The sequence below is a fragment of the Calonectris borealis genome, chromosome 2, assembly GCF_964195595.1.
Source record: "Calonectris borealis chromosome 2, bCalBor7.hap1.2, whole genome shotgun sequence".
Lineage (NCBI taxonomy): Eukaryota > Metazoa > Chordata > Aves > Procellariiformes > Procellariidae > Calonectris > Calonectris borealis.
Window position 1 is genome coordinate 18,394,265 of NC_134313.1, and position 27,462 is coordinate 18,421,726.

Below are 27,462 nucleotides of genomic sequence, written 5' to 3' on the forward strand. Positions count from 1 at the left end.
TTCTCTGCTTGATATTCCATTGTTCTTTTCTTTTTATTTCTGTAATTTTGTATATAAATAGAAATGTATCTTCATTCAGAAATGATTTATAGAGTTAGACTTTTCCTAGATTTTTTTGTTGGTGTTGCTTTGAGAGAGAATTTGGCAATTGGCAATCAGGTAAAGAACAAAAGTAAGTAGTACTAAGCTGCCTCAGAACATCATGGCTAGAGTTGCCAGAAGGGGAAAACTGTCTTTATCTCTTTTTTCAGAACACCTAACAATTTAAACAGAATTCATTAAACAGTCATTCATTCCTCATCTCAAAAGCTGTTGCAATGAATAGTACACAGTACTGCTACCGGAAGTAGTGGTACAACTCAGCAGTTGTAACGAAGTCTTAGGTGAGATTCAGCTCCAACACACCAAAATGTAGATGTCTCTGTATTGTAACCTATAGGTTTGCACACCTATAGGTATCTAAATAATCGTTAAAGTTGGGGAGCTGTGGGGCACAGTTTGGCTGAGAATGAACATGAATATATGTGCACTGACATACGAAGTCACCTAGGGTATCCACGATAATTTTCGGGCAGTGGCAGAAGTGCAGAGGCTCTTCTGGCAGAGAACAAAGGTGTTGCAAAGCAGTATGTTATGAAGTATCAAAATTGGACCAACCCAATCTGTGTATGGGCAACTGAATCTTCATCATACCTAGGTAATCCTGTCAGTGCAGGTTAGAGAGTGATTCAGCTGACCACATGGTAGGGGTTTGGTAAGAGGTTCTTAAGAGTAAATGAGACATCTGCATGGTGTTGGCAAATTAGAACTTACAGGAGACCGTGCAATTCTGGCACAGAAACTAGAAGACAGGGAAGAACACCTAAAAAGACAACAAACAGCATATAGGCAGCTGTTTTGTCCTGTCCAAGGTGTGTACTTTAAGATGAATTAAAACACTACATTCCACTGACTACACTGACTAGATTTCCATTTATTATAACAGTTTATACACCTAGTGCAACTATAGACATGCAGATGTAGGTGTCTTAATCTGAGGTCGAATCTCACATAATGTGACTACTCACTTACTGAAATGGTTTTTTACTACCAGTGCGCTCATGGGATCTTGAGATTCCCTGGGAGAAATTAAGGTGCTGCATCACTTGTGCCACGTCTGTAGAAATCTGCTACTTCAATAAGGGCTGTGCCTGCTCCTGCTTAGGGCAGTGTAAATAAGTTGCTGATTGCATTGGTAATTTATTTGACAGATGACAGATTTTTTTTTTTTTAGACAGATACTTAGTTCTCAGTTTTGTAAATCTATGACTTTTCAGACCCTGTACTCTTATTGTCAAAACAGCCCAGATGGCTACCTGATTTTGCAATGGAGGGAGGAAAAAGGAAGCCTTTCTTCACAGAATGAAAGGAAATTACCAGAGCTTCTCAGAAGATTTTTTTTTTGCCTCCAGGCATAAAAAGAACTTAAATTGCATACATCGTCACACAAGTAAATGTTTTTAGCAGATTTTCATACTCATGGTCTTTTAGCTCCACTTCATCTCATACTGAGCTGTACTTTCTGAACAGATGATTTTTCACCTCTGCGCTCTTGTGATGTCTTTTATTCACAACTCTACACCCACACAATGTCAGTGCACAGAATGACATTGATTTTGCTGTAGTCAAGTCAGAGAGGAGTAAAATTGCTGCATTTTGTTGACCCTCCCCCATTTTAAAATACTTACTTTTTTGCCAATTATAGGTTTTAATAACATCACTGCTGACGGTTAATTAAGTTGGTTCTGATACTGTATGCAGATCCAGAAAGATCTGTTTCTAAAATTTTAGTTAACTTTTTTCTACTTCAAGTAAGATCATCATTCATTAAAAAAGTCAGTAGAACTGTTAAATATGAAAACATGATAGTCTGTGCTAATGTTTAAATTGATGAATTGTAATTTACTTCTGAAATAAATGTTAAGTGATGCAGTAAAGAGTCTTTCCCATTTTTTAATGATATAACAGATATTCTTTTTAATTTCATGCTTATCCTAAGGAAAAACCTCTAATGTTCTAGGTGCATTCAAACACTTTAATATGTTTCTATTTCATTTACTATTCTGCACACTTCTGTTCATTGTTTACAAAAGAGCAAATGCCAATGTTTTATGTACTACTGACTGTAAGTAATTCCATCTCTTCTGTAGACAGAAAAAATGTACTGAATTACTCTTTATTTCAATTTAGGAAATACTTAGAAAGAAAGTATTTTCCTTACTTAGGTCAGCTTTGTTGGAAGTTCAGGAATTTATAAACTGAAATGAAAAATAATGTTTCAAACAACAATTAAAAAACCAGGAAAATGGGATATTCAGAGTATAAAATCCATAGGTAATATGAACAGTCCTGGTTTATGGAAAGGCAAAAAAAAAATTAAAAATCAGTGTGGTTTTAATGATCCTGTTCATATATATAAATATTTTCAAATATATGTAACCATATATATTATATATAGAATTATAAATTATATAAAAATTATATATCTATACATAAAATATATATTAAAAAAAGGAATCCTCTAAGGAAACCAACTAAAATTCAAGAAAAATTAACTATTAAAATAAAAATTCTCTGGCAGTGGAACTCTTCTAATCATAGTACATAAACTCTAGTTTATAGGACCTTCAAAATACTTCATTTTGATAAGGTCAAAATATTAATATATTAACCTGCATATCTGTATGCTTCATGACCACCAAACAGCGTAATATATTGCACCGATGATCTGTTCATGTCAAGATGATAAAACAACTGAGGGAAAAACCTGGGATAAAACACTTGTTTACATTCAGAATATTTAGTAGTATTGAGATAAAGTGTTGGAACACTTTGTTTCCCCTTTGAAAAATGTTGACATTCAAATGCTTTTTCATTAAGTGACTTATTTTTTTCTGCAGTGAAAATTATTTCACCATAATCGAAAGTGATAAGCCATTCCAGTTACTTAGTTTTTGAATAACTTTGACCATTATGAAGTTTACTGGACACCAAAGGAAACGAACGTGAAGTGGCTAACTTTGGAAAACAGATTTTAGATGTTAAAATGAATACTGTCAGTGACATCAAATGTATTAGAATTATTCCCACTGGATGATTTACTCCCATTTCCTTCCTTCCCTCCTCCCCCATGCAGCATTTTCAACTTTTTTTTTAATTCTAGGAGGTAATTTTTCATTTTGGAGGCTTTTTTTTGTATTGTTAGGGGACACCTACACAATGAAAGAGATTGTTTTGATAAGAAAACAACAGCCAGATGTAGAGAACTAGATAATGAAGTAACTGAATGTGGGGTTTTTTGTGTGTCTTGCCTCATACTCGAGTTTCCCATGGACTTTCTAATCAGATTGCGTACTTGATTATGCAGAATTATCACTTCTCTCTGTCTCTATTTCTTCTCTTTGGCCTAAAGACAGAATTGTTTGTTTGTTGTTTAGTTGCTTGAGAACACTTGCACTTCTAATAGAAATCATATCCTCATGTCCCTGGGGATAAAGGTAGAGTAGTTATTTAGTTTTAAATTTAATTGTATGAACTGGATAGCTATGTGTTGAGGCATAAAGTATGTGAAATATAGTTTTTGCTCTTTTAAATGTTTCTCCCTCCTTTATTTTTTGTGAAGGCTCTAATCACACCATATGCATGAAGACTGTGTAATATGCTGAATAGTCTCCTGCCTAAAGATAGGAAAGTCACTCTTTTTCCAATAGAAAAATTAGATCCAGAATTCTATTCTGGAATATGAATATGGAAGTGACCCATGCAATATGTTGTGTCAGAAGTTATTTCGTAGTATTAAATAAGATACTACAGTTTTTACTAATTCCCAGTATAGGGAAGGTTGAGGACGTTTGTCTTTACACTTCAGAACTAAGTCTAGGATTATCTAATTACAGAAGTAAAAGTATCTTTTGCAAAGTATCCCCCAAACACCTTAGTAAATAAGGAGTGAAATCTATTCAATGAAAAGTTAATGTTTAAATGAATTCTACTCCAAGTAAGAAATGAAAGAATTTTCTGAACTACCTTTTGTTTCCAGCTACACTTTCTCCACCTTGGTTCCAGTCAATGGATCTTTTTATACTTCAAAATATGGGCTGCTTTATTTCATAGAATCATAGAATCATTAAGGTTGGAAAAGACCTCTAAGATCATCGTGTCCAACCGTCAACCCAACACACCATGCCCACTACACCATGTCCCTAAGGGCCTCATCTACACATCTTTTAAGTACTTCCAGGGATGGTAACTCCACCACTTCCCTGGGCAGCCTGTTCCAAGGCCTGACCACTCTTTCAGTAAAGTACTGTATCAGTAGCAGTACCAGAAAGCTGAAAGAATTTAACTTTTTGTTCCCTTTCACAGGCACCTGGAAATCAATTAAACATATACCTCCGTTTAACAAACTGTTTTCCCTCAAATGCAGCTGAGGCAATAAACCTTGCATACTAGTGAACATTATTCTGTGGAATTTGTTAATCTATAAAATCACTAGCTAGTACCGAAGAGATTCTCAGTTATGTAATTCCTTTGGATCTTCATTATGTCAAATTTCAGTACCATTCATATTTGAGAGAAAACTTGATAAAAGCCTTCTGAGAACCATGTTGGTCATACCTTCTCTGTTTCTAAGTCTGTCTGAAAATTGCCAGAACAACAGTAGAATAGCTGTGTGAATACTGAAGTGTTTGTGGCATCTCCTAAGAGTGATTTGTTGTTGTTTTTTTTTTTAATTTATTTACTTGCTTGGTTTTAAGATGTCAATATATTTTTTTTTTACTGAATCCTGTATCAATATTAACATTAAGTTCTACCTTTCCAGAAAGAAGTTCACACTGTTTAATGCATTTTCAATTCCAGTGGTTTTTTTTTTTTGTTCAGAAAGCTCATATGTTTGAGGGTTATTAACATGACCCATGACTTTTCCTGAATGTCACCTCTTTTTAGCTAATTTACAAAGCTTTGTCCATGAGTGGTGACAAGTTTACATGTGAACTGCGGTATGGTGATTGAGAACTGCGATTAAGAGAGAAAAAAAAGGAAGGGTAAAAAGAAATATTTGTGTCACGAACCCCAGAAAAGTAAGCTGAGAGTTCTTAATGGAAAGGAATATGTAGGAGAAAGACAGATAGCCAAGTAAAGTGATTAGAGTGGAAAGTGAGGGCTTCTGAGGAAAAGATTTAGGTGAGAAGACCGACAGTAATAAGGGGATTGAACCTGAAGGGAATCTGTTGAATAGTTATGACTTACTGGATAAGAAAACTTCTTGTATAATGCATAGATTGGTTGGAATCTAGTCTGTGCTAGTTGAGAAAAATTGGCTTGAATAGGTAGCCAGGACAAAGCGTGCAAGGTATAAGATGGCATGTGCAGAGAGTAGTGTTCAAAATGATTCTGCCAGTGTCCTCAAATTCCACTGCACAGCTGTGAATATGTTCCATCCTGCCATGAAATAGCTGAAACCTACCAGAAAAGTTTGGGTCAACAAGGTGTTTTTTGCACTGTATAGAGTGGACTGAGGAATCTGTTAAGAACAGTGTCATGCAGAGTTGGCTATAATTCTTTTCTGTTATCATTTTGAACAAGTTAAAAGGTGATTTGTGAATGACATACAAAATTTAAGTTACCCTAAGAAGTAGCTTGGGTGTCATAGATTATAGGATAATTCAGGTTGGAAAAGAACCTCCTACTCAAAAGAAGATGGGCATTGAGATAAAGCCAGATTGCTCAGGGATTTATCCAGTTCTGTCTTGAAAAGTTCAAGGATGGAGACTGTGTAACGTCTCCAGGCAATCTGTTCACAGCTTGACTATCCTCACAGGGTAGAAGTTTCTCCTTGTATCTGCTCAGAACTTCTCTTGTTTCAACTTACACCCTTTCCTTTTGTCCTCCCACCTCATATGTATTGGAAAGCTCCATTTAGGCCCCCCTGAAGTTCTCTTCTCTGGGCTGAATAAGTCCAGCTTCCTCAGCCTCTCCTCACAGGGCAAGTGCTCTAGTCCCAACCATCTTGGGGACTGTCTGCCAAACTCACTCCAGTTTATCAATTTCTTCCCAGGGCCCCTTCCTTTTGCTGAGCCTCAAACTGGACATGGAACTAACAAGTGCTAAATAGAGGTGGGGATAATCCTTTCGATCAGTGTATCAGCCATACTTCTGTTAATACGGTTCAGGATGCTGTTGGCCAGGGCACACTGCTGGCTCACATTCATCTTGCTGTCCATCAGGACCCACAGGACCTTTTCAGCAGAGCTGCTCCCCAACCAGTCAGACCCCAGCCTTTCCTGTTGCCAGGGGTTGAATTTGCCTTTGTTTAGTTTCATAAGATTCCTGTTGGCTCATTCCTCCAGTCTTAGGTCCCTCTGGATGGCAAGCCTGCTTTCAAACATATTGCCTATTCCCCCCAGTTTGGTGATAACTGCAAACTTAATAAGAATCCACTCGATAGCCTCCTCCTGGTCGTTGATGAAGGTATTAAACAAGACAGGTCACAGGATAAAGTCCTGCAGTGCTCCAGATTGCACTTGTTACAATCCTCCAAGAAGAGTATGACCCACTAACCACAAACCTGTGACCCTTATCATCTAACCAGGAATGCTACTTGCCTTCCTCACTGCCCGTGGGGTCTTGAATTCATTTCATGGTAACTGCAGCCATAGCTACCATTGATTACCATGTCTCCAACAAGCTCTTCCTTGTTAGTATCAGGTCCAGCTGTGCATTACGCCTGGTTGGCCCATCGAGTATGTCTATCAAGAAGTTGTCCCTGACATCTCCCAAAAACCCATCAACACACTCCAGCCGTGTGAGCTGTCCCACCACATCTCAGTTACTCCAATGATGTCACCATTCTGTGATGGCATGTGGAACTCCAATTCCTCCCACTTCTGTCCCAGGCTGACTCCATGTGTGTATAAAATTGAGACAGGCTGTCTTCACCCTATGTTATCATTCCTGAAGTCTCTCATATTCCTGTAAATCTTTTATTTCCTTTCTACTTTTTTCCACCACTATGTCATTTAAGTGTGGCTCATTATCTCCCTCTCCATTCTTAGTATAAAACTCTCATCAGCAGGTTGGCCAGAGTGTTAGCAAAGATGCTCTTGCTATACTTTGTCAGGGACACCTTTACTGCTTTGAGTAACAGCAGACTGTAGTCACTCTGTTTAGGCAGCGTTTTATTTTAACAGCACATGAGACTGGTACCACTGCTTCGTAGACAATCGCTGCATCAGTCAATTTATCTTTAAGTGACGGGGGTCTCAGAGTTATAGTCATGTAGTCTTCCTGCTGCACTTGCTGCACTGCACCTGCATTCAGAGACCTTAGCTTGTGTTGCTTCTTTTTAACTCTTTTTGCATAGTGAGCACTGCAAAATTATCTGTCCTGGTTTCGGCTGGGATAGAGTTAAAATTCTTCCTAGTGCTGTGTTTTGGATTTAGTATGAGAAGAATGTTGATAACACACTGATGTTTTCAGTTGTTGCTAAGTACCCTCCTAGTCAAGGACATTCAGCTTAAGAAAAAAAACAAAACAAAACAAAACAAGCGTTGGGAAGGAGCACAGCCAGGACAGCTAGCATAGCTGGCCAACGGGGTATGCCACACCATGTGACGTCATGCTCAGTATATGAACGGTAGGCGTGATCCAGGAAGTACCGATCGCTACTTGGTTATCGGTCAGCGTGGGTGGTGAGCAATTGCATTGTGCATCACTCATTTTGTATATTTTATCATTATCATTATTATTTTCCCTTTTCTGTTCTATTAAACTGTCTTTATCTCAACCCATGAGTTTTTCTCACTCTTACCCTTCCGATTCTCTCCCCGTCTCGCTGGGGGTGGGGGGAGTGAGTGAGCGGCTGCGTGGTATTTGGCTGCCTGCCAGGTTAAACCACAACAGTCCTTCTTGGCACCCAACATGGGGCTCAAAGGGTTGAGATAATGACACATCTGACCCGAACAGGTTAAAACAAATTTGTTATAAGCATTCATTATATCAGTTTAGTACTCGCTGGTCACGATGTTGGTTTATTTACTCTCAGAATTGTTGGATCTGTTCTTGGAGTTTTGGTATGTACCACCTTACTGCTGTCTATACTGCTGATTATCAGTATTTATGTGGGGTTGGTCATCTCTGGGAAGTGGATTAAGGTCACCACTTTGCTATACTGTGTGACACTGGTTTATGTTATAATAAAATTATTGGTCACGAGCCTGTATTCAGCACTGCCGTCATTCCTGTACTTCGGGAGCTATCTCTTAGAAACTATTAATAATTACACTTTTTACCTCTTCACCTCAGAGGATGAATTTAGGGGGGAGACAGGATGGGACACTTTCTCCCACTTGTTCACCTTCCCTTCCATACCTTCAGAAACTCCTTTTTCTTCTATCCTCTTCATGAAGACGTCCACAATATTCCCTGAGAATTTTGAATATACTTGGGATGTTCAAACAAGCATGTTCATATTGCTATGTCTCCTGAATGTTGTTCAGGCCTTGTTTAGGGTTAAACAACTATTCAGGAATACTGTCCAGAGATCAACCCAGGCAACAGACACGGTGGCTACCCACGACAGGCACTGTAGCTCCTTCAACCCGCACGACAATCACTGTGGCTACTCAAACCCCTGTGACAGGCACCGTGGCTACTTCAACCCCCGCAACAACCACTAAGGCTACTCAGACCCCGGCAACAGTCACTACAGTTACTCCAACCCCTGCAACAGGCACTGCAGCCACTCAAACCCCGGCAACAGTCACTACAAATACTCCAACCCCCGCAACAGGCACTGCAGCTACCCAAACCCTCGCGACGGGTACTACAGCTGAACCAGAGGACCAACCATCGCTGGTATCCGTCGCCCCTGTACAGAAGAAGAAATCTTTGAAGCGGAAGTCAGGTCGTTTAGAAAGGGATGATGGAAAAGCAGGGCCATCACGAGGAGGGGAGGAGGAAGAGGAAGAACTCATAAACGAGACGGAAACCACCCAATTCCTATCTCTAGGTGAGTTGCGAGATATGTGGAAAGATTTCAGCTGTCGTCCAGGCGAGAATATTGTTACCTGGCTGCTCCGATGCTGGGATAATGGGGCCAGTACCCTGGAATTAGAAGGGAAGGAAGCCAAACAGGTGGGATCCCTTTCTAGGGAAGGGAACATTGACAAAGCAATTGGAAAAGGGACACAGGTCCTCAGCCTCTGGAGGCGACTGCTGTCAGGCGTGAAGGAAGATGTAACAAAGGAATTCTTGACTTGCATTTGCAAGAAGTGAGAGATGGATACTATGACCAGAATTAGAGGGGCCCTGCCTCCGGGCAGGTGGAGGAAAGGGACAACCGGGCCTCCAGCCAGGTGGAGGAAAGGGACAACCGGGTTTACTGGACTGTGTGGATTTGATGGCCTGGCACATCAGACCCACAGGAGTATAAGGCTCTCATAGACACCGGTGCACAGTGTACCTTGATGCCATCAAGCTATAGAGGGGCAGAACCCATTTGTATTTCTGGAGTGACAGGGGGATCCCAAGAGTTAACTGTATTGGAGGCCGAAGTGAGCCTAACCGGGAATGAGTGGCAGAAGCACCCCATTGGGAGTGGCTCAGAGATTCCGTGCATCCTTGGCATAGACTACCTCAAGAGAGGGTACTTCAAGGACCCAAAAGGATATCTGTGGACTTTTGGTATAGCTGCCCTGGAGACAGAGGAAATTAAACAGCTGTCCACCTTGCCTGGTCTCTTGGAAGACCCTTCTGTTGTGGGATTACTGAGGGTTGAAGAACAGGTACCAATCGCTACCACAATATTGCACTGGCGGTGATATCACACCAACCGAGAGTCCCTGCTTCCCATCCATAAGCTGATTCATCGACTGGAGAGCCAAGGAGTGATCAGCAAGACTCGCTCACCATTTAACAGTCCCATATGGCCAGTGTGAAAGTCTAATGGAGAGTGGAGACTAACAGTAGACTACCGTGGCCTGAACGAAGTCACGCTGCCACTGAGTGCTGCCATGCTGGACATGCTAGAACTCCAGTATGAACTGGAGTCAAAGGCAGCCAAGTGGTACGCCACAATTGATATCGCTAATGCGTTCTTCTCAATCCCTTTGGCGGCAGAGTGCAGGCCACAGTTAGCTTTCACTTGGAGGGGCATCCAGTACACCTGGAACCGACTGCCCCAGGGATGGAAACACAGCCCTACCATTTGCCATGGACTGATCCACACCGCACTGGAACAGGGTGAGGCTCCGGAACACGTGCAATACATTGATGACATCATTGTGTGGGGCAACACAGCAGAAGTATTTGAGAAAGGGGAGAGAATAATTCAAATCCTTCTGAAGGCCGGTTTTGCCATAAAACAAAGTAAGGTCAAGGGACCTGCACAGGAGATCCAGTTTTTAGGAATAAAAAGGCAAGATGGACGTCGTCAGATCCCAATGGATGTGATCAACAAAATAACAGCCATGTCCCCACCATCTAACAAAAAGGAAACGCAAGCTTTCTTAGGTGTTGTGGGCTTTTGGAGAATGCATATTCCAGATTGCAGCCTGATTGTAAGCCCCCTCTATCAAGTGACTCGGAAGAAGAACGATTTCAAATGGGGCCCTGAGCAACAACAAGCCTTTGAACAAATTAAACAGGAGATAGTTCATGCAATAGCCCTTGGGCTAGTCCGGGCAGGACAAGATGTGAAGAATGTGCTCTACCTGGAGCCTCTGGCAGAAAGCACCAGGGGAGACTTGAGGTCGACCCTTAGGGTTCTGGAGTCGGGGATACAGAGGATCGGAGGCCCGCTACACTCCAACTGAGAAGGAGATATTGGCAGCATATGAAGGGATTCGAGCTGCTTCGGAAGTGGTTGGTACTGAAGCACAGCTCCTCCTGGCACCCCGACTGCCGGTGCTGGGCTGGATGTTCAAAGGGAGGGTCCCCTCTACACATCATGCAACCGATGCTATGTGGATCAAGTGGGTCGCACTGATGACACAGTGGGCCCAAATAGGAAACCCCAGTCGCCCAGGAATCTTGGAAGTGATCATGAACTGGCCAGAAGGCAAAGATTTTGGAATATCCCCAGAGGAGGAGGTGACACGTGCTGAAGAGGCCCCACTGTATAACAAACTACCAGAAAATGAGAAGCAATATGCCCTGCTCACTGATGGGTCCTGTCGCCTTGTGGGAAAGCATCGGAGGTGGAAAGCTGCTGTATGGAGTCCTATACGCCAAGTTGCAGAAACTGCTGAAGGAGAAGGTGAATCAAGCCAGTTTGCAGAGGTGAAAGCCATCCAGCTGGCCTTGGACATTGCTGAACGAGAAAAATGGCCAGTACTTTATCTCTATACTGACTCATGGATGGTGGCAAATGCCTTGTGGGGGTGGTTGCAGCAGTGGAAGCAGAACAACTGGCAGCGCAGAGGTAAACCCATCTGGGCTGCCGCATTGTGGCAAGATATTGCTGCCCGAGTAGAGAACCTGGCTGTAAAAGTACGTCATGTAGATGCTCACGTACCCAAGAGCTGGGCCACTGAAGAACATCAAAATAACCAGCAGGTGGACCAGGCTGCTAAGATTGAAGTGGCTCAGGTGGATCTGGACGGGCAACATAGGGGTGAATTATTTATAGCTCGGTGGGCCCATGATGCCTCAGGCCATCAAGGAAGAGATGCAACATATAGATGGGCTCGTGATCAAGGGGTGAACTTAATCATGGACATTATTGCACAGGTTATCCATGAATGTGAAATGTGCGCTGCAATGAAGCAAGCCAAGCGAATAAGGCCTCTTTGGTATGGAGGACGATGGTTGAAATATAAATTTGAGGAGGCCTGGCAGATTGATTATATCACACCCCCACAAACCCACCACGGCAAGAGCTATGTGCTCACCATGGTGGAAGCAACCACCAGATGGCTAGAAACATATCCAGTGCCCCATGCCACCGCCAGGAACACCATCCTGGGCCTTGAAAAACAAGTCCTATGGCGACATGGCACCCCAGAAAGAATTGAGTCAGACAACGGGACTCATTTCCGAAACACCCTCATAGACACCTGGGCCTGAGCATGGCATTGAGTGGGTCTATCACATCCCCTATCATGCACCAGCCTCTGGGAAAATCGAACGATACAATGGACTGCTAAAGACTACGCTGAGAGCAATGGGTGGTGGGACATTCAAGCATTGGGATACACACTTAGCAAAAGCCCCCTGGTTAGTCAACACTCGGGGGTCTGTTAATCGAGCTGGCCCTGCCCAATCAAGACTCTTACGTACTGTAGATGGAGATAAAGTCCCTGTCGTGCACATAAGAAATATGTTGGGGAAGACAGTCTGGGTTACTCCTGCCTCTGGCAAGGGAAAACCTACCTGTGGGATTGCTTTTGCTCAAGGACCTGGGTGCACTTGGTGGGTAATGGATGGGGAAGTCCAGTGCCTACCTCAGGGGGATTTGATTTTGGGTGAAAATAGCCAATGAACTGAATTTTATGATGTTAAATGTTATATGATATTGTATATCATTATTTCTATGGTTGCTATCAATGGTATAGCAGTGAAAGTCACCCAGATTAATGAAGAATGAACTAACTCCGATGAAACCGAGCAAAGTGCAACGATGATAGAACTGGACTAGCGCAGCAGTACTGAAATGAGAACTGGCTTCAGGATGCAACAGTCCAACACCACACACCATCTCTTCGGCCCTGAAAGACTGTTATGACAGATGGAGCCCAAAGTCATGGACTAAATGAACTCAATGGACATTTTAGAGGGATGGCCCATGGACTAAGGGAATGATATCTCTGTGTGTGTATATATATATGGACAAGAAAGGTGGTGATGATTAATTGGAATGTATTGAAAAATGTGAGACTTAGGCATGACGTAAATGGTATAGAATAAGGGATGGATACTGTTCTGGTTTCGGCTGGGATAGAGTTAAATTTCTTCCTAGTGCTGTGTTTTGGATTTAGTATGAGAAGAATGTTGATAACACACTGATGTTTTCAGTTGTTGCCAAGTACCCTCCTAGTCAAGGACATTCAGCTTAAGAAAAAAAACCAAAACAAAACAAGCATTGGGAGGGAGCTCAGCCAGGACAGCTAGCCCAGCTGACCAATGGGCTATTCCATACCATGTGACATCATGCTTAGTATATGAATGGTAGGCGTGTTCCAGGAAGTAGCGACCGCTACTTGGTTATCGGTCGGTGCGGGTGGTGAGCAATTGCATTGTGCATCACTCATTTTGTATATTCTATTATTATAGTTATTATTTTCCCTTTTCTGTTCTATTAAACTGTCTTTATCTCAACCCATGAGTTTTTCTTACTCTTACCCTTCTGATTCTCTCCCCGTCCCACTGGGAGGGTGGGGGGAGTGAGCGAGCGGCTGCGTGGTATTTGGCTGCCTGCCAGGTTAAACCACGACATTATCTTAATTTGTAAATAAGATGATGGGATCTGTTGATCATTACTATTGTCAGTAATACCAGCAAACTCTTATGTTCTAAGGTAGTCAGTATACATAAGTGCACTACGTAGTCCTCAGGTCCATACTTAGAATGCTTTAAAAAAGCACTTCTTAGTGCAACAGTCCCACACCACATCTCTCCTGCCCTGAAAGACTGTTATGAGAGATGGAGCCCGAAGTCATGGGGCTCCATGACATCAAAAGCACTACTTATTGCTTTTTAACTAAATATTAGGAAAAGAGTAGAGGACAAAACAGAAAACATGCTGCTGTATAAATCGACCTGCACCTTGACTCTTCTTGTTGCTCTGGCCTCTCTGCATTTCAGAAGAATATAGCAAAGTTGAAGAAAGTTCAGAGAAAGATAGCAAAGATCATCAAACACGTGGATTAGTTTCTGATTGAAAAGTGATTGACTAGTGTAGGATCCTGAAGCTTGGAAAATAAATAGAGCTATGGGAGGAGGGGAGATACACAGATTGGAAAGTCATGAATCACAGGGCTAATGCTGGAAATAGTTATTATGTCTGTTTTGGATGCCAAAACTGAGGAGCATACCAATGAAATTACTTGCCCAAAGTCACCCAGAAAGTTACCAGTGGAGCAGGGCACTGGGTATTTTGAGCCTCAATCCAGGGCAGCTGAAAACTAGGTAATACTAACCCTTCCACTTTTCACAAAGCTGGCAGAATTGCTTAGGTAATGCTGTTTTAGTTTATAGTACTGCCTAGATACACTATGATATGTACAAATACTTGTGAAGAGAATCCTTGACTTGAAGGACATATATTCAAATTAAATAAAGCTGACACAAATAGAAAAAGGGAACAGGCATATTGATTTTCTGAAAGTAAAACAAACTGCTGTTTTTTCTATTCTTCTTCACCTGTCACTGCTTTCCCTTCTTTTCCCACTTAATAGTAAACTTGGGATTAAAGGCAATAGCTTTTAATTCCTAAGATATATGTCTAGTGTATAGGTGTAACAAATAAGCAAATAGTGTATGTAGGTTTATAACTGGAGACGTAAGAAGAAAGGATTACTTTTCATTTGTATGCAGCCTGGTGCTGGGTAGTATCATGAAAGAGATATAAAAGCCACATGTTTAAATCATGGTTTCCTCTGGAAAGTTCTAAAACTTACATGTGTTAAATAAATTAATGATCAAAAAAATTTATAGTTATAGTCTTGAAGGAAATTTCAGTTTTAAGAAATTGACCTTCTGCTTTTTTTTTTTTTAAAGATATTTGAGCACACTGTTTTGACACTGAGAGGAAACCAGTCAGTAGTACTTAAGCTAAGAATCATTCAGCTACCCAATGACCTTAATGGGAATTTATCAATATTAACCAACCTGGACGAAATTCATCCTTCTATCTCTTGTGGAGGCTATCGCAATGACTTTTTTGAGGCATTTAAGTATTCCATGGTCTTTGTACAGAGGCAAAATGTTTATTTTTGTACTCGTCTTTGTAGTCATCAGAATTAATGTGGTAGTGTTTTTTGTTTTTTGGGGGTTTTTTTAATTGTTTTTAATTATTATTTTCTAGGGGAACAAATTTACTTGGTACTTGCTGAAAATTCTCAATCACTGCTATCACGTAACTTTTTCTTACACATGAAAGCAGTTACTTTGGAACTCTAGAATCTTGCAGAAGCTCTTGCATCTTCTGCAAAGATGATCATACTGCCATTTAATTTATGTAAAGTAAATATCTAGCAATGGCAGTAAAACTGTTGACAGTTTTGACAGAAGCCAAATTCTGAGTAGAAATAACCAGAACCTAATGAGAGACACAGAGAACATGATATGCCATAAACATCAAATAGAACTTCAATTTAAAGAATGATCATTGCAATATTTTTCAAGACCCATTCAGAAGGTTTCTGATGTCTTTCATAGTTACATTTCTGAGAAGAGAAAGATTTACAATTGAATTTTTGTCCCCCAAAACAACCCAACAAAACTTCCTGCCAATTAGAAATGCTCGCATTATTCCAGGAAAGACATGCTTAATACAAATTGGTTTCTATCGAGGTAAGTTTACATAAATCATTCTGAAATCATAGCACTATGTGAGTTAGTTTGTACAGGAGAAGATATGAAACTTGTTTTAGAGATGACTTTTATAATTTTTGCTGGTATTAATCCCAGTAATATTTAAGTGATAGTTATTTCAACTTGTTACCCACTAAGGACCTTAAATTCTAAGAAATTATATATACTGCAAAGAATGTTATATTCCTGTGTGGAAAAACATAAAATCTTCTGCAGGTAAAAACACAGAGAAATTGTTCTTTTTTTATATTTAGGATCCTGTTTTTCCTCAGGGATATTAAGAATGGAACATTACTCATTTAAAAGGTATAAAAATAAATTAATGGAAATAAATAAAAATACAAACAGAAAAAAAAATCAACTTAGTGACAATCATAGCATCCCCAATAAAATTCTATACCCCAGGAATCCATGAATTATTGCATAATCTATTGATGTGAAATTGGGAATGACTGCCTTTCACACAAGAGAAGGTTTATAGAATATTCATGTTATAGTATTTATGATGGCACAAAGAGCATCTAAATCCTGTATAATGCCTCCTGCTTTCTTTTATTTCTTGTTGTGTCAGTGGTGGACCTTGGAATATGGTAAATTTAGTCTATTGACTTTGGTTTCAGGTATTTTCTTAGATTGTCTTTTTCCCATCTCAGTAATCTCAGTGGGATTCAGAGAGTAAAGCACATGGAACTACTTCATGTTCTCTACAGTATCTTCTTGTCGAGTCTCTGATCCTGGCATTAATATCAGTATGCTGGAAATAAGGGAACATTCCATTTTTATTTTGAAGTATCTTCATTTGAAAAGTATCATGACTCTGGTAGAATGAATTAAAAAAACCTTTTATTCTTTATATGCAGTATTCTTACATAATCTTTCTCTTTAAAGAAAAAAAAAAAAAGACATTCAGAAGCAGCCTAAATTCAGTGCAGCTTCAGCCTTTAATTCATAGTTTTCTAGAATAATGAAAATATATGAACAATTCTGCACAATGTCTTTAAGTCTTTTTCTGTTTGAAGTATCTGTTATATGGAAAGCATCCCATAATATGTTATGATACATTAAGATCAATGTCTGAGGTGGAGAGCTTGCACTAGTTTCCGCATTTCAGCCCCCTGATTCTATGGGCTGCTATTTGTGCTTTTTTCCAAGTAACTTACCCTAATATTAATCCTAATTTCTGGCTTTTGTTCCTTTTGTTGTCTGAAACTGAATTCTAGTTCTGCTTACCGGTACCTCTTCGGTTGTCTTCATGGTCTAATGATATGAATGCACCTTCTAATGTAGTTAGTTAGCTTTTCTTATAGAGGTAAAGAAATTGCTGAAAGCAGGCTCACTCAAAGCAAGAAACCAGAAAGTCATGCTTTCTGGCATGACTCTAGAAAATTGGCAAATTCTGTGAAAAATACTAAATTTCCATTTTTGCATGGAAGAATAGATTTTGTGATTGAGTCCAGGGATCTGTATGTCCTTGATTTGGATAAAGGGGACATTTCAGATAACTTGAGGAAGCTGAAGGGCTTGAAAGGGTATTTCACTGTCTCAACAAGCTTAACAAATACTGATAACTTCATACAAATTTAATTTTTATTTTTAAGAGTATTCTTTAGAGTGAAAATGACACATGATCTTTTCAGAGAGATTTTTTTCCAGTGTCAGCTTTGAGTTTTTCTGGAAAATAAATTGATTTGCTGACCTACAGAACTTATATCCAAGAATATGATTGTCACAGGAGGTAGTTAAACTTGAGAGTAGTGTATTTTTATAAGAAAAGGAAAAAAGTGGAAAGAATGTGTAGAACATATATATTCTAAATTTCTAATTCAAATACGCACTTTCAAAAACATGTGATTCCAATTTGAAGAATATCAGTTTTTAAGACACTTCAACAGATCAATATTTTAAAAAATAAACAGGGATGTTGGTGCATATGTGTATAAATATCTGATGAGAGGCAGTAGCAAAGATGGAGCCAGACTACTCTTAGTGGTGCCAAATGAAAGGATAAATGGTAAGGGGCACATATTGAAATATGGGAAATTCCGTTTAAACAGAAGAAACCTTTTTACTGTAAATGTGATTGAAAAATGAAACAAGTTTCCCAGGGAGGTTGTGAGAGTCTCTATCCCTGTAGAGATAGAGACTGGACATGACTGGACACTATTCTGAGCAACCTGCTTCATTTGACTCAGCTTTTAGCAGGTGGGGGTGGACTAGACAATCTCCAGAGGTGCCTTCCAACATCAACCATTCTGTGAAAGTCTGAAGCGTTCAGATATGCTGAGCAACCAGCCATCTCAAAATTTGACCTCCTTAAGTTCTGTCAGCTAAGGAATGTAAGAAGTATCCAAAACCAGCCGCCATTTCTGAAACTCACATTACCATATATTTAGACATGCCAATATATCTTTCTCCTGTAGAAGATGCCTCTTTGCGAGCATTTCTCTGTACAACTGTCCTGGTTTCGACTGGGATAGAGTTAAATTTCTTCCTAGTGCTATGTTTTGGATTTAGTATGAGAAGAATGTTGATAACACACTGATGTTTTTAGTTGTTGCTAAGTACCCTGACTAGCAGGGCTAGTCAAGGACATTCAGCTTCCATGCTCTGGAAGAGGCTGGGAGGGAGCATAGCCGGAACAACTGGCCCAGCTGGCCAACGGGGTATTCCATGCCCACTGTCTCCTGTGACGTCATGTTCAGTATATGAATGGTAGGCGTGATCCAGGAAGTAGTGATCGCTACTTGGTTATCGGTCAGCGCAGGTGATGAGCAATTGCACTGTGCATCACTCATTTTGTATATTCTATCATTATTATTAATTTTTTTCCCCTTTTCTATTCTATTAAACTGTCTTTATCTCAACCCATGAGTTTTTCTCACTCTTACCCTTCCAATTCTCCCCGTCCCACTGGGGGTGGGGGGAGTGAGCGAGCAGCTGCATGGTATTTGGCTGCCTGCTGGGTTAAACCACGACAACAGCATAAACTACTGAGGAAAGATACTTGCAGTAAGTGGGGTGGCTATTTTGGATATTAGTAACCATTTTGGCTATTGAAAGAGAACTCTTTCATTACTATCATTGTATCATGGTGCAAAATTGCCTGAAATGTTCATTAAGGCAATACATACATAACTCTTTTAAGAATACATTTGAAATTTATTTGGATGTTGTCCCAGTTTCGGCTGGCATAGGGTTAAATTTCTTCCTAATGCTGTGTTTTGGATTTAGTATGAGGAGAATGTTGATAACACACTGATGTTTTCAGTTGTTGCTAAGTGCCCTCCTAGTCCAAGGACAGCTCCCGTGCCTACTGACTGAGCTAGGTACACAAGATGGGAGGGAACATAATCAGGACAGCCAGCCCAGCTGGCTAATGGGGTATTCCATACCATGTGACGTCATGCTCAGGATATGAAGGGTAGGCGTGATCCAGGAAGTACCGATCGCTACTTGGTTATCGGTCAGCGCGGGTGGTGAGCAATTGCATTGTGCATCACTCATTTTGTATATTCTATCATTATTTATTATCATTATTTTCCCTTTAGTGTTCTGTTAAACTGTCTTTATCTCAACCCACGAGTTTTTCTCATTCTTACCCTTCCGATTCTCTCCCCGTCCCACTGGGGAGGTGGGGGGAGTGAGCGAGCGGCCGCATGGTATTTGGCTGCCTGACAGATTAAACCATGACAGTCCTTTTTGGCGCCCAACGTGGGGCTTGAAGGGTTGAGATAACTATAGATCTGACCAAAGTGTGTTAAGGAAAAATTGTTATAAGCATTCATTATATTGATTGGTCACAACGTTGATGTATTGGCTGTCAAAGTTGTGGGGCTGGCTGTCAATGTTGGGTCATGTAATACCTTACTTGCAGTATGTGTTCCCTTTTGTGCTGTTTATCATCGGTCGGAACTGGGCCAAGATTATCATTTTGCTGCTGTTTTATGAGGTGATAAAATCATTGGTCGTAAGTCTAATCTGGTATCTGTACTTGGCACTGCCATCATTTCTGTACATCGGGAACCACCTCTTATTAGTAAATTAGAAATTATTAGTAATGGTACTTTTTTCTCCTCGGAGAATGAATTTAAGGGGGAGACAGAATGGGACACTTTCTCCCACTTGTTCATCTTCCCTTCCATATTGTCAGAAACTCCTTTTTCTTCTATCCTCTTCACGAAGATGTCCACAATGTTCCCTGAGAATTTTGAATATCCTTGGGATGTTCAAACATGCACGTTCATATTGCTGTGTCTCCTGAATGTGGTTCAGGCCTTGTTTAGGGTTAAACAACTATTCAGGAATACTGTCCAGAGATCAACCCTCAGGAACAAGAAAAGAGGGAGGGCAAACGGCGTTGCCTCGTCGGGGTGAGCGGAGCGGCGAGTCTCAGAGGCGGTGAGCAGCGGGAGATCAACCCCGGCAACAGACACGGTGGCTACTCAAAACCCCACGACAGGTATTGCGGCTACTTCAACCCCCACGACAACCCCTGTGGCTACTCAAACCCCGGCAACAGTCACTGTAGCTTCTCCAACCCCTGCAACAGGCACTGCAGCCACTCAAGCTCCAGCAACAGTCACTACAGTTACTCCAACCCCCATGACAAGCACTGCAGCTACCCAAACCCCAGCAACAGGCACTACAGCTGAATCAGAGGACCAACCCTTGCTGGTATCCATTGCCCCTGTACAGAAGAGGAAATCTTGGAAGCGGAGATCAGGTCGTTTAGAAAGGGATGATGCAAGAGCAGGGACATCACGAGGAGGGGAGGAGGAAGAGGAAGAACTCATAAACGAGACGGAAACCACCCGATCCCTATCCCTGAATGAGCTGCGAGATATGCGGAAAGATTTCAGCCGTCGTCCAGGCGAGCATATTGTTACCTGGCTGCTCCGATGCTGGGATAATGGGGCCAGTAGCCTGGAATTAGAGGGGAAGGAAGCCAAACAGGTGGGATCCCTTTCTAGGGAAGGGAACATTGACAAAGCAATTGGAAAAGGGACACAGGTCCTCAGCCTCTGGAGGCGACCGCTGTCAGGCGTGAAGGAAAGGTATCCCTTCAAGGAAGATGTTATATATCGCCCGAGCAAATGGACCACTGTGGAGAGAGGTATCCAGTACCTGAGAGAATTAGGCGTGCTGGAGGTGGTTTATAGTGACCTGGACGACAACCAAACGCCCAAAGATCCAGATGACGTCCAGTGCATGCGACCCATGTGGCGGAAGTTGGTACGGAGTGCACCAGTATCATATGCCAGTTCGTTGGCAGTATTGTCCTGGGCAGAGGAAGAAGAACCAATGGTGGATGTCTTAGTTAGCAGACTTCGGGATTTCGAAGAAACTATCTCCTCCTCCCTTGTCTCGGCTGTAGAGAAACTGTCCCGAGAGGTCCAGCAACTCAAAGAGGATAGGTCCCATTCTCCACCTGTACGGACCAGTATCTCAGCCATTAGGAGTCAGCGTTTTTCTCCTCAAGAGAGAGGATATCGAAAGTACACACCACGGGGCACCCTGTGGTTTTACCTGCGTGACCACGGAGAGGACATGAGGCAGTGGGATGGAAAACCTACCTTGACCCTAGAGGCACGGGTACATGAGTTGCAAGGAAAAACAATCACACAAGGGGGTTCTCTCAGGAAAAATGCTGCTCCAGTTTTCAGGAAAACCCTGTCTCACAACAGTCCAGTTTCCAGTGAACAGTTCCCCAGACAGAGTAGAAGGGCTGATCTTACTTTGGACTGTAATGAAGGAATTCTTGACTCATGTTTGCAAGAAGTGAGAAGTGGATACTATGACCAGAACTAGAGGGGCCCTGCCTCCAGCCAGGTGGAGGAAAGGGACAACCGGGTTTACTGGACTGTGTGGATTCGATGGCCTGGCACATCAGAGCCACAGGAGTATAAGGCTCTCGTAGACACCGGTGCACAGTGCACCCTAATGCCATCAAGCTATAAAGGGGCAGAACCCATTTGTATTTCTGGAGTGACAGGGGGATCCCAAGAGTTAACTGTATTGGAGGCCGAAGTGAGCCTAACCGGGAACGAGTGGCAGAAGCACCCCATTGTGACTGGCCCAGAGGCTCCGTGCATCCTTGGCATAGACTACCTCAGGAGAGGGTAGTTTAAGGACCCAAAAGGGTATCGGTGGGCTTTTGGTATAGCTGCCCTGGAGACAGAGGAAATTAAACAGCTGTCCACCTTGCCTGGTCTCTCGGAGGACTCTTCTGTTGTGGGGTTGTTGAGGGTTGAAGAACAACAGGTACCAATTGCTACCACAACAGTGCACCGGCGACAATATCGCACCAACCGAGATTCCCTGATCCCTATCCATGAGCTGATTCGTCGACTGGAGAGCCAAGGAGTGATCAGCAAGACTCGCTCACCCTTCAACAGTCCCATATGGCCAGTGCGAAAGTCTAATGGAGAGTGGAGACTAACAGTAGACTACCGTGGCCTGAACGAAGTCACGCTGCCACTGAGTGCTGCCATGCTGGACATGCTAGAACTCCAGTATGAACTGGAGTCAAAGGCAGCCAAGTGGTACGCCACAATTGATATCGCCAATGTGTTCTTCTCAATCCCTTTGGCAGCAGAGTGCAGGCCACAGTTAGCTTTCACTTGGAGGGGCATCCAGTACACCTGGAACCGACTGCCCCAGGGATGGAAACACAGCCCTACCATTTGCCATGGACTCATCCACACCGCACTGGAACAGGGTGAGGCTCCAGAACACCTGCAGTACATTGATGACATCATTGTGTGGGGCAACACAGCAGAAGAAGTATTTGAGAAAGGGGAGAGAATAATTCAAATCCTTCTGAAGGCCGGTTTTGCCATAAAACAAAGTAAGGTCAAGGGACCTGCACAGGAGATCCAGTTTTTAGGAATAAAATGGCAAGATGGACGTCGTCAGATCCCAATGGATGTGATCAATAAAATAACAGCCATGTCCCCACCAACTAGTAAAAGGGCAACACAAGCTTTCTTAGGTGTTGTGGGCTTTTGGAGAATGCATATTCCAGATTGCAGCCTGATTGTAAGCCCCCTCTATCAAGTGACTCGGAAGAAGAAGGACTTCAAATGGAGCCCTGAGCAACAACAAGCCTTTGAACAAATTAACAGGAGATAGTTCATGCAGTAGCCCTTGGGCTAGTCCGGGCAGGACAAGATGTGAAGAATGTGCTCTACCTGGAGCCTCTGGCAGAAAGCACCAGGGGAGACTTGAGGTCGACCCTTAGGGTTCTGGAGTCGGGGATACAGAGGATCGGAGGCCCGCTACACTCCAACTGAGAAGGAGATATTGGCAGCATATGAAGGGATTCGAGCTGCTTCGGAAGTGGTTGGTACTGAAGCACAGCTCCTCCTGGCACCCCGACTGCCGGTGCTGGGCTGGATGTTCAAAGGGAGGGTCCCCTCTACACATCATGCAACCGATGCTATGTGGAGTAAGTGGGTCGCACTGATCACACAACGGGCCCAAATAGGAAACCCCAGTCGCCCAGGAATCTTGGAGGTGATCACGAACTGGCCAGAAGGCAAAGATTTTGGAATATCCCCAGAGGAGGAGGTGACACGTGCTGAAGAGGCCCCACTGTATAATAAACTATCAGAAAATGAGAAGCAATATGCCCTGCTCACTGATGGGTCCTGTCGCCTTGTGGGAAAGCATCGGAGGTGGAAAGCTGCTGTATGGAGTCCTATACGCCAAGTTGCAGAAACTGCTGAAGGAGAAGGTGAATCAAGCCAGTTTGCAGAGGTAAAAGCCATCCAGCTGGCCTTGGACATTGCTGAACGAGAAAAATGGCCAGTACTTTGTCTCTATACTGACTCATGGATGGTGGCAAATGCCCTGTGGGGGTGGTTGCAGCAGTGGAAGCAGAACAACTGGCAGCGCAGAGGTAAACCCATCTGGGCTGCCACATTGTGGCAAGATATTGCTGCCCGAGTAGAGAACCTGGTTGTAAAAGTACGTCATGTAGATGCTCACGTACCCAAGAGCTGGGCCACTGAAGAACATCAAAATAACCAGCAGGTGGACCAGGCTGCTAAGATTGAAGTGGCTCAGGTGGATCTGGACGGGCAACATAGGGGTGAATTATTTATAGCTCGGTGGGCCCATGATGCCTCAGGCCATCAAGGAAGAGATGCAACATATAGATGGGCTCGTGATCGAGGGGTGGACTTAACCATGGACACTATTGCACAGGTTATCCATGAATGTGAAACGTGCTGGAATCAAACAAGTCAAGCGAGTAAAGCCTCTTTGGTATGGAGGACGATGGTTGAAATACAAATATGGGGAGGCCTGGCAGATTGATTATATCACACTCCCACAAACCCGACACGGCAAGCGCTATGTGCTCACCATGGTGGAAGCAACCACCGGCTGGCTGGAAACATACCCTGTGCCCCATGCCACCGCCCGGAACACCATCCTGGGCCTTGAAAAGCAAGTCCTGTGGCGACACGGCACCCCAGAAAGAATTGAGTCAGACAATGGGACTCACTTCTGAAACACCCTTATAGACACCTGGGCCAAAGAGCATGGCATTGAGTGGGTCTATCACATCCCCTACCATGCACCAGCCTCCGGGAAAATCGAACGATACAACGGGCTGCTAAAGACAACACTGAGGGCAATGGGTGGTGGGACATTCAAGCATTGGGATACACACTTAGCAAAAGCCACCTGGTTAGTCAACACCAGGGGATCTGTTAATCGAGCTGGCCCTGCCCAATCAAGACTCTTACGTACTGTAGATGGAGATAAAGTCCCTGTCGTGCACATAAGAAATATGTTGGGGAAGACAGTCTGGGTTACTCCTGCCTCTGGCAAGGGAAAACCCATCCGTGGGATTGCTTCTGCTCAAGGACCCAGGTGCACTTGGTGGGTGATGCAAAAGGATGGGCAAGTCCGGTGTGTACCTCAAGGGGATTTGATTTTGGGTGAAAATAGCCAATGAACTGAATTTTATGATGTCAATTGTTATATGATATTGTATATCATTATTTCTATGGTTGCTATCAATGGTATAGCAGTGAGAATCACCCAGATTAACGAAGAATGAACTAACTCTGATGAAACTGAACAAAGTGCAACGATGATAGAACTGGATGAGCGCAGCAGTACCGAAATGAGAACTGGCTTCAGGATGCAACAGTCCAACACCACACACCATTTTTCTGGCCCTGAAAGACTGTTATAACAGATGGAGCCCAAAGTCGTGGACTAAATGAACTCAATGGACATTTGTATATATTTATGTATGTATATGTATTATATGTATATATGTATGTATATGTATTATATATGTATATATATAAAAAAGATAGTAGTGATTAATTGAAATGTATCAAAAAATATGAGACCTAAGCATAACGTAAATGGTATGGAATAAGGGGTGGATACTGTCCCGGTTTCGGCTGGGATAGGGTTAAATTTCTTCCTAATGCTATGTTTTGGATTTAGTATGAGGAGAATGTTGATAACACACTGATGTTTTCAGTTGTTGCTAAGTGCCCTCCTAGTCCAAGGACAGCTCCCATGCCTACTGACTGAGCTAGGTACACAAGATGGGAGGGAACATAATCAGGACAGCCAGCCCAGCTGGCTAATGGGCTATTCCATACCATGTGATGTCATGCTCAGTATATGAAGGGTAGGCGTGATCCAGGAAGTGCCGATTGCTACTTGGTTATCGGTCAGCGCGGGTGGTGAGCAATTGCATTGTGCATCACTCATTTTGTATATTCTATCATTATTTATTATCATTATTTTCCCTTTTCTGTTCTATTAAACTGTCTTTATCTCAACCCACGAGTTTTTCTCACTCTTACCCTTCCGATTCTCTCCCCGTCCCACTGGGGGGGTGGGGGGAGTGAGTGAGCAGCTGCGTGGTATTTGGCTGCCTGCCAGGTTAAACCACAACAGATGTGTAAGCATTTACCTTAAGACATCTTGAAATTGTTGGCTAGCGGATCACTGGGGGCATCTCACAGGGAAGCTTTTCCGGAGGCAAAGCTCTTGTTTTGCACTGGATGCCCACTTCATAGCTCAAAAGTTCACTTACTGTCCACTTGATGCTGACAGCACATAATGTTCTGCAGGAATAGCTTTATCTATCTCTGTAAAGTTTTAAGTGAATTTTGAATCAGTTTCTATACTGAAGGAACTTTCTTCCTTGCCAGAGAATTGTTTTCATCTCACTTAGGACTTGAGCTGTCTTAAAATTATCATTTTTCAGCCTGTCCTGGCCTTTTAAATAAAACCAAAAAATAAAAGATGGTATGGTTTAATTTATAATTTGTTCAACTTTGCATTACTTTATAATTAACATTTACTCTGTTTAGAGATTAACTTTATTTATTTATTCTGAGTGAGAAATAAGAGAGGAATAATACTTCTTGTTAAATGTAATGCTTTGCTTTGTTCACAGGCATTGCAGTTTTTATGGTGATTAAGAGACAGTAATTGTCAGGGTGCAGCAAGGGCCGATGGCTCCCTGAGGGCTGGTGAGCTGGAATCCTCAGGGGATCTGTGTGGGGGCTGGTAGTGCAGGGTATCACAGCCAGTGCTGGTCCCACTGCCCCCAGCCAGGGAGCAGGGCAGGCTGGGGGGCAGCCAGAGGCAGCCCCAGCCCTGAGCATCGGGCACCTCCATGGGAACGGGGACAGGCCAAGGCCAGGCAGAGACATTAGCCCCGTGTCTGGGCAGGGCAGGGCTGTGGGAAGCTGGGGGACCAGCACTGCTGCGGCATTGCTGCGGAAGGGACTGATGGTGCCAGGCTAGGGGTCCTCGACCCATAGGCATGGATGAGGGGGTCCCAGGGGAGGCTGGGCTGTGCTGTTTAGGTCCATTAGAGCCCTCAGTCCTGACAGTCATTGAACAGTACTTCAGTGGTACAAGAAACATAGAAACATAATTTACGTTTGGTATACAAAACTTCATATCTAAAGTTAGTTGGATTGTAATGCACTTATATAGTATAATGTTAGACACAGAATCTTGGTATGGCTGAAGGGAACACAATTTATGTGGAGTTAACAATTTATTGTTATTCCAGTTAAAGTTTTAACAGTGTGGTGGTCTAAATTATCTAATATAGAAAAGCCTCAATACTAATAATACATTTATAAAAGTTAAGAACTGCCTTCTACTCTCCACTATCTTTCTCCTGTCTTATTTTCACCCTTTTCACTGTGCCCCTGGGGTGGGGATTACAATGAATTGATCGATTCGAGGGTCTGTGTTGGGATAAGTGTGATATTCATGGTAGTGACAGGGCGGCGGGGGGTGTTTCCTCTTCAGTCTTGGAGTTCAATTGTTTCTTTGTATATGTTTTCTTAACACAGACTGTTTCTTTCTCATTGTTCTTTACTAAAATCTGAAAGTTGCACATTAGCCTCCCTCAACCTCAGTAAGTATAAAGGGCTGTTGCTTGTTATGCAGTGACTTCGTAACTTTATCAGAGATTTACTGTATGCAGTATTCTCAGAGCGTAACATTCCCAAAATGCAAACAGGTCAGGAAATATTCACTTGACCACTACAAATTATCAAAACTAGTGAAAACAACCTTGGGCCAAGGCAAGCCTGCATGGGGTCAACACAGATCCTGTGGCCTTGTTTTATTAATGGCAAAATTATACTTATTAGGCTACAGTCTTCAGAATTTCTGTATCATTCTCTGTTAATTTTGCTTGACACCGGTAGAGTAAGCGTTGAAAAAGATGTGCTTAAGTATTAAGATTTGTAGTCTTTCCTATGCAATGAGCATATACAGACTGATATTAAGGTAAACGGGCAAGATACCTTTTCTGCAAGCTTGTCTTTGCCATTTGCCTAGTAAATGAACAGCCTTTCTAATAACTTCACATTATTTCTAACA

The 27,462-nt window shown here is 42.4% G+C and overlaps 1 protein-coding gene across 3 annotated transcripts in view; it reads left to right on the forward strand.

Annotated features, from left to right (window-relative positions):
- CSMD3 (CUB and Sushi multiple domains 3) overlaps positions 1-27,462 on the forward strand; it is a 796,263-nt gene that overhangs the window by 267,997 nt on the left and 500,804 nt on the right. The window lies entirely within an intron of this gene.